This window comes from Haliotis rubra, unplaced genomic scaffold (genome assembly GCF_003918875.1).
Source record: "Haliotis rubra isolate DU_JTF1 unplaced genomic scaffold, ASM391887v1 Scf1034, whole genome shotgun sequence".
Lineage (NCBI taxonomy): Eukaryota > Metazoa > Mollusca > Gastropoda > Lepetellida > Haliotidae > Haliotis > Haliotis rubra.
The window spans coordinates 122584-131818 of NW_025764931.1; positions in this window are offsets into that span (position 1 = coordinate 122584).

The window sequence follows — 9235 nt, forward strand, 5'->3', positions numbered from 1 at the left end:
TGGTTACATGACACAGAAGGGGGTTCAAGTCAGTCACCAGTCGTAGTTCCGATACATGGAACATGGCGCCGTGAAAGAGTACTACAGTACCAAACGCACGTTTCAAAATGTGAAACCGACTACATGTGACCTCCTACAGCACACGATGTCACATTGCGTGTTGGTATAACGTTCCCTGTTTATTTTACACGATATTTAAAAAGCAAAACGTATGGAAACAGTTCATGAATGGAACAATATATATGGCAATTCTCATGCTGATTGTCAGCCTGTTACATTATGTTTATCAGTGTTGTGATAAGACAACTAACTGGCTGTATAAGATTCAGCTAATCTTAATCATGGCGACATCAGTGTCGAGTGTCAAAATTAACCGTATTGCTCTGTTGCAATTTCTGTCTCGTAAACACTGACAACCTCGCGATATCTGTGACACAGAGTAACAAGACTTGTGTCGCTTGTGTCGCAATTCGAGAATGTGTTTTCTTTCTTTTGAATGCATTGGCAAAACCTACCCTGTCATAAATAATGATAACAACTTTGTCTTGATGTCCCATACAGCTTTTCTCATAAATCGTTCTAAATTACACACATTCTCCACTGGTGGCCCTGTCAAAAGGATAATTAAACTCTCGTCTTTCGTTGAATGTATACATTGTAAACATACTATACCATGTTGACGAAAGCCCTAGATGGCTGATAAAGCATGGACGTGTATTTTCGCATTCTCGGCAGTTCTGCTCAAAATGGCATGTCAGTCTTAATTGAGTCAATTTCGACAGGGTTCGGTAATAACATATTATACATTTGTCGGAAGTAGATTGTGAATACCGTTGACGTTTTGTGCACTACTCAACTGAATTGTCAAAATATGTGCAACGGACAAAAATTAAACGATGATTATAATGGTAAACCGGATGATTTCTGAGAACACACTACCTTCCTGATATCATGTTTATAATACACATAAAACAACATATGTCAGATGTCTTGCCATCTCTCGCGCTGCGGTGTCAAACTACTGGAAGCCAGAGTTCACTGACGACAGCTTATGGAGTTGGTGTAAGACACGCTTTTCGGTCGGGTACTGTTGAAAATTGTATGAATATTAATACCTGCCCCAAACTATCAAAATCACCATTAATTCATTAGAAGTACCCCGGAATGTTCTTGCATAGTCAAAACAAGCATGTGACAGAGTTTTCCAAAAGAGGTAAATACTGTTCGTTGAAGGTAGGCGAGACTCTTTCTCATCTCACATTACACGAAAACATATTTGTTACGATTGTTTTTCACCCTGGATTCCATTTTATGCCTATTTTGGAAACTCGTCCATTGTTACAGGTAGATGGATTATTGCTTTAATCAGTCATCACTGTTTTACGTCATACGTTTTACGTCGTTTTACAATGCCCCAGTAACTGATTATAACTACCACTATATGTTTACTACCAATGCAGTTCCTTTGAAGTGATTAGGATTGATTTGTAGACTCAGTTACGTTTAGAATACATGTTGCTAATGTATCACATTTCCTTGTTGTTTGTAGGTATCACATCGAATCTTTTACGTACAGATGTCTGTGTAACTTGTTGTTTCAGCTTGGTAATCGATATGTAACAATGGAAATTTCATTGTCTGGATAAACGAGTTGTCATGCTAGAAAAGGAATAAGCTGCAATATGTACCGAGCACAAGAATTCTTCATGGTGACACTTGATCAACTTTGTCTATCTATGTGTATTGCACGTTACCTTCAGGAAATCACGTCACCTTCAGGACATCAGAACAAATACCTGTCAGGGGTTTCGTATGTTACACCTTTTCAAAGCTCATGGAACGTTCAAATAAGTAGTTTTTGGCAGTATCAGAACATACCTTCCATTACCTGTCAGCGTTTTCGTATGTTACACCTTCTTCAGATAGGTGCTGTTTGATGCAGTTTAACATTAATACCATACGACTCAAACAGTCCGTGTCTTCTCCCCTGAATGCCAAGCTCCAGGCAACAACAACCATCATCTATTAACGTGGCTGGAAATAACAGGGAAAGCACTAACAACTGGGCCTATTCAGCGATAATAAACGTGTTAATCCACCTATAATCCACAAACCCAGTCGGTATAGTTCTGGGAACACCTGCATACATTAGTAAACAACCATGGGTCAGGACGCCCTGGTTTATAGATGTTTCCCTGCACGACAATGCATTTGGCAGCTGCATTTCCGTGAACACGTTTGAACTAACTCGGGCAGCAGAAGTAGGCTCATCTCAAACAAACATCTCGATGCACTCGCCTATACTGTAAAAGCAACACCAGCATGTTTCAGTCAAGTACGTAATGCATATATTCACTGAAAAACTTCAATTGCGTGCGATGTTCATTTACTGGGTTATTGTGTGGAACGTGTATCGTTCTAAGCAAACACAACGCAACAGAATCCTGCAGCACCCAAGGATTAACACAACACCTGGCCTGTTGCATGTATTGTGTTGTAATAAGTATTGTACATAGATGTAAAGTCCATCTGCACTCTATCCACGATGTAGGCAGCATATGTTATATTTAGCATTACACCTTCTCGTAACGTATTCTTTGTGTTGTGTATTCTAACGATGCATGTTCAAACCTGACCAACATTCACATACAAACACACAGTGAGATAGATACCTAGACACACACAGGCAAACATACAGACTGCACTGACATAGAGTATCACAGACACACGACACACGAACACTCACACACACAAGCACACACACCAGCACACACCCCATACCAAGTGTAAACCGAGTAACACCCGCGGTGTGGACTAGGTAGTGACGAGTAGCTGATAACATGCGAGTAACGGGTAGGAATATGTTACAGGAGCGTTGGGGCTCACGTCAAATCATGCACTTTCTATATTTACTGTTTCATTTATGTACAAACACGTATTATTGTTTTTAAGTTTAACTCTGTCAGGAAACTCTCTTAGCTTATAGAATACTTGTTTCCAAAATTGTAAATCAGTCAACATTAACTAACACAAGTCAACCATGGTTGAATTCGGATATATCTCCGTCAGCAGGCTTTCCAGATCACTGTCGGTAACGTCACAAAATCATGCCCAAACCCTGCAGTAGTGCTGTGTCTGATGTGTACATGGGAGGCAGGGGTGTACTGATGTACACGTAGCCCTACACAATTCCCCTTGTGTGGATCCGGATATCTTTTTGAGATTGATTATTTTGATAACGAGTAAACCATGCCAGTTAGGGTATAACAGTGGTTACTGTCTAATCTGGTTTCAGCAACAACTCCCTTAAGGTTTCCGTATAGAATGTATGTTTTCCAATTGCCTCGTTTAACATTATCATCGACCGACTCAGTGGTGTAGTGGTTAGAGCGCCCGCCTGGAGAGCGGAAGGTCGCGGGTTCGATCCCCGACCGCGTCATACCAAAAGATGTTAAAATATGGTACTTGTTGGTCCCTGCCTGGCGCTCGGCATTAATGGGTACAACAAGGACTGGTCGGCTCGGAGTCAGTATGTGTCTGTATTCATGCTTCACTGCGGCATGATATCTCAGTGGGCTAGCAGAATAAAACCAGCTTAAGTCTGGGCTAGTACAAGCAGACGCATATATACATACACACGCATGCACGTCGTCATATGAGCGAAATATTCTCAAGCACGACGATAAAGCCAATTTCACCTCACCTAACATTATCATCAGTTATTATAAGGACAGACCTACGTATATAAGCACGTATTCCTTAGCAATGAGACCCAGTCCAGTGTACACCTTTGAATTCTTCATTACAGCACCACATTTGGTTGTACGGGGTTTCATAACAGAACGGTCGTTACAGAACTGACATGTCGGGAAACATGAGCACGCTTGTGTTGAATGAAAGCAGCTCATGCCCTGTGAATAGTGTTATTTTTTTTACAGGTACTGATGCCGCGATAGTTACAACCATTTCTAGGGCGCTTCACCCACTGTCTCCAGCACACTGCAACTGAAAAGGTCTGCTGGAAGAGTGAGTGAGTGAGTTTGGTTAACGTTTTACGCCGCTTTTAGCAATATTCCAGTAATATCACGGCGGGGGACACCAGAAATGGGCTTCACACATTGTATCCATGTGGGGAATCGAGTCCGGGTCTTCGGCGTGACGAGCGAACGCCTTAGCCCCTATAGACTACCCCACTGCCCCCATTTACTGGTCCCTGTGTACAACCTCTATATGTACGTTTCGCTGGCTGTTATTTCTGTCGACGAGTAAACTCACCTTGTACACGTTCGGACGTCAGAACAATCTGTTACTCCCCAGTGCAGATTCCAAGTCAGACCACGTCACACGAATTAGGAAGTTCTGTTTAATATTATGTCTTTGTTATATTTGATTGTTGTTTAACGCTGCACTCAGCATTTGTCCAGTTTTCGGACGGCGGTCTGCACATGAGACAATCCAATGACAGACATCATGAGCATCAATCTATGCAATTGGGATAATAATAATAATAATAATAATTGGCTTGTATAGCGCCTAGTTTCCATCATTGATGCTCAACGGCGCTACATACATCGTTAAAAACACAATAAGTGTGAAAAGAGTTCTATTCAGAAGCCATCTGGAACAAGTAGGTTTTGAGCAAGTTCTTGAATTGTGAATGGGACTCAGTTCGTCTGAGGGTGACGGGAAGATTGTTCCATAGAGCTGGTGCTGCTACAGAAAAGGCTCTATCACCCATGGAGGTTTTAGTGCTTGGCTGTGTTAGTCTTAACGTATCCATTGATCTAAGAGCTCTGGTGGGTACATGCAGTTGTACAAGCTGGCGAAGGTAGTCACAGGACTGGTTATCGTAGAGGCTGTTATGAGTCAGTAGCAGAATCTTGAAGTAGATCCTATACTTTACTGGAAGCCAGTGAAGGGATTTCAGAACTGGCGATATATGGTCATGGCGATGGGTTCGAGAGACCACACGAGCTGCTGCGTTTTGAATTTTCTGCAATTTAGAAAGTGTTGAAGATGCCGTGTTGCAAAAGAGTGAGTTGCAATAGTCCAGCTTTGAGATTACAAGTGTTTGGATACGATGACAAGCATCAACCAAGACAGCAAGCATGACCCCCCGATCCTGTTGGTCGCCGTTCTCGACAAGCATGGGTTGCTGAAGATCGGTTCTAACCCGTGTCGGGTTGATATGCTTCATGCTATGAAACGTGCCAAATAATAACTTCGAACTCTAACAGTTCCTGTCATGCTTCTCCACCAACAGCTACAGTCAACACCTTCATTATTTTGGGATCTTGGTGAGGACCTGCTCCATGATCACACAGAACACTTTTACTTTCTTCAGGCAGAACAATATTTTCTTTTATCTTGCTTCAGGTGCTAGATTGAAATGTGAGGTGTTTACCCTTCGTGCTCGAGGTCATAACACTTAATTTATAGTGCTTGAATACTCCGCTCTGAGACACACACTAGCTGCTGACTCCTCTCCCACTGAGAGTTGTGCAAGGTAACGTCTTAACGCTGCGGGGGATCGAACAAATGACCTTCCGGGCAGACACATCGTCAACTCGCCCACGTACTTGTAATAAGTGTGCTGCCGTTTTTGGCACAATACCACGGAATCAATAAGGCCACTAAGTCTGACAACCTCATCCGTTCAGTTTGAGAACAGGCCCAGTACCTGGACCCCGTTTCACAAAGCTATCGTGGCGTACGACTGTCGTACCTCCTATACTGTAACCGGAGACCATATATCTATTATATGGTCTCTACTGTAACATACACTAACAACAGTCATAGCGCTACGATAGCTTTGTGAAACGGGGCCCTGGATCCCCACGGAGAAAGATGTTTCGTTCACGTATCTGTATATCGGAGGATTGCCACTGTTCTTTTTACTGTTCACTGGGTTATGAATCGAAAATAACGATGTGAAAACAGTATGAACCAGAGGAACCTAAACAATATATGAAATTCTACAAAGAAGCAAACAATCATTATACTAATCACTTGATGAAAGTTCTATAATTTGCTTCATAAATTACTTGGGAACTGTTTTGTACATAGTATGCAAAATTATATCTTGTGTATTTTCAGTCTGTTGCACTTCACGTATCTATAAGCCACCATCGTATTTCTACTTCTGAATAAGCCAGTGCATTTGACCATAGAGGTCATTTAAACCTAAACGATACGGGCAGTGCTTATACGACTGCTGTCGTCAACGTCTTGCATGTCTTATATTAATGTTACAGTCCGATGAAATATACAACAACGCGTAACAAACTTTCTTTCAAACACTTTTATGAAGAAGTACCAACATTCATTGAATCGAAATGCACAACACGTTCCCGATTGATCATGCTTGGAGATTTTAATGTTGATTTTAATAGCAAATAAAGTACTCAGTGTGATAACATGAAATGTCTTCTCGAGTCCATGTACTGTGTCTAGTTAGTTCCACAAGAGTGGACATACCCTAGACTTGGTTGTAACGATGAAGGATACATGCTGTGTTTGTGACCTTAGTGTGACCGACCTTCAAATATCAGACCATTATCTGATCATTTTCTCTCTGGATGTCGATAAGCCCCCGCACCCGAAGAAAGTCAAGCAGTGTCGGAAGATAAAGGCTATTGATAAAACTGCATTCAGTGTTGACTTATCAAATAGCATTCTTGTGCAATGTCCTCCCTCGGATTTAAATGATATGTCAGAACTGTTTAACTCCACACTTCTGGGTGTATTGGACAAACATGCGCCTCTGAAAAACAGGCGAGTAACGGACAGGCCTGTGACACCATGGACTATGACGTCACGTGTATTAGAGGCTAAACGCAGTAGACGTCGAGCTGAGCTGGAGATCTTCTCTCCTGGAAGTACACAGGCAGATTTACTGTGTTGCCAGGAACAAGGTCACCTTGGAGATACGGCGTGCCAAACAAGCATCCCTGAACAGCAGAATCCAGGAATCAATGTCCGATCCTCGGTCAGTCCATCAGCTTATGCCCCGCCTTCTTGGTAAAGACTCATCCCGACCTCCCATCTTGTCCAATCCTCCTGATAAGCTGCCAGACGTCATCCAGAATTTTTTCACAAATAAAATAGCCAAAATCCATGATTCAATGGTGGGATCTAGTAACAGACAAGATCCTGGAGTTTCCAGAGTGTCCCTAAACTGTCGAGATTCCAGTGACAATGACGAACAGACTCTCACACATTTCAGAACTTTCAGGGAGGCTGAAGTACGTACGTTGATCAGGAGATCGATCCCCACATCTTGCGCTCTTTACCTTTTGCCTACATCTGTACTTTTAGACCATCTTAATGTTCTTCTCCCAGTACTCACTTGAACACGCTGTTTTCAAATCTGCCCTAGTGAAACCTCTTTTGAAGAAGCCAAACCTTGACTGCAACGTACTTGGCAATTACAGACCTGTATCCAACCTCTCGTATGTTTCAAAACTCATTGAGCGAGCAGTGAATGTGAGGATGTCAGAACATCTCCAGCAACATGACTTGTATGACCATCTTCAGTCAGCCTATCGTGCTCACCACTCCACTGAGACTACTCTTGTTAAAGTCCTAAATGATCTACGACTTGGTTTGGACAACATCAATATTGGTATCTTAACACTCCTCGATTTAAGTTCGGCTCTCGATAAAATTGATCACGACATGCTCATTCATCGTCTCAGGTGAGATTTTCACATTGATGACACCGCTCTCTGTTGGTTAAAGTCCTACCTAACCTCCCGCCGCCAGACTGCTCATAGATGGACATCACTCTGCTCCAGTCCATCTCAAACATGGTGTACCACAGGGATCGGTCCTAGGGCCGGTCCCCTTCACATTGTATGTTAAGAAGTTTGGAAGTGTGATTGCCGAACACAACTTAGATCGTCATCAATACGCAGATGACGCACAGCTATATAAGTGTTTTCCTGCAGACCATGAACAGTCATGTAGCGCACAAACAGACATGAGTCACTGCTGTGATGACCCCCAACAAACTTAAGCTCAACAGCAACAAGACAGAGTGCATTCTCCTTGGTCCAAGTGTGGAATCAACTCACTGGAATTTGACAATTCGCTTGTATCAACTTCAAAGTCAAAGGCCTGGGCGTGTTCTTAGATTCAATCTTGTCACTCGATTCTCATCTTGTCAAAACCTGTTTCATGTCACTCCGCAACATTGGACACATTCGCCAATGTCTTACAGTTGAATCTGCCAAGACTCTTGTATTGTCACTTGTAATGAGTAAGCTTGATTATTGTAACTGTTTACTGGCCGGTGCATCAAAGACCCACATAAGCCAAGCTACAGAGAGTGCAGAACGTCGCCGCCCGCATCGTGACTCGCTCTGGAAAATATGAACACATTACTCCTATACTGTACAGTCTCCACTGGCTTCCAGTCGAGTTCCAAATTATGTTTAAACTCTTTTGCCTTGTTTTCTGCTGTCTCACTGGAACTGTGCCTTCCTATCTATCCAATCTTCTAACCGTGTACACGCCTTCACGATCTCTTCGCTCACAGGATAAGAACTTGCATGTTGTTCCCAAAGTAAAGACAGTACAGTATGGAAACAGGTCCTTTGTCCATGCAGGATCAATGGCCTGGAACAGTCTCCCACAGAGTCTTAGATACTGTTGTGACTTTCATACTTTTAAATCCAATCTAAAAACACACATGTTCAAGATAGCCTTTGAACTGTAGCTCTTTGCCTTACTTGCATTTTTATTTGTGTATTTTCAGCATGCATAAGCATGGATATATGCGCGTTACAAATATGCTATTATTAAATATAACGTTAACACCATCCGTTATGGACACGACTCATGCACAGATAAGCCAGTATCTCCCTGGTGTGGTTTTGATGACAGCATACGAGGCAACGGCTACTTTGGCCATAGTTGTGTTGTCAATAAATGATGGCTACACCGACGTTTTCACAAATACACTATAAAACTATCTTGATATAACTTTCGTGCGAAACAATCGCCCCTTCAAGGAATAACATAGTCCAATCGAAATCCATTGACAATTGTACATGTTTAATGGCAATAGCTATGGTGGTCATTTTGACAACCCTGCACTTGCTTTCTCTGCATCATAGCATGCAACACCGTACACAGGACCATGTGGAGGAACATACTCTGCTCTCGTGACAGCTGTTCAGTGTGTATCCAGGGCATACCGGTATGTACTTTTATCAAATGCCATATTTCGGTA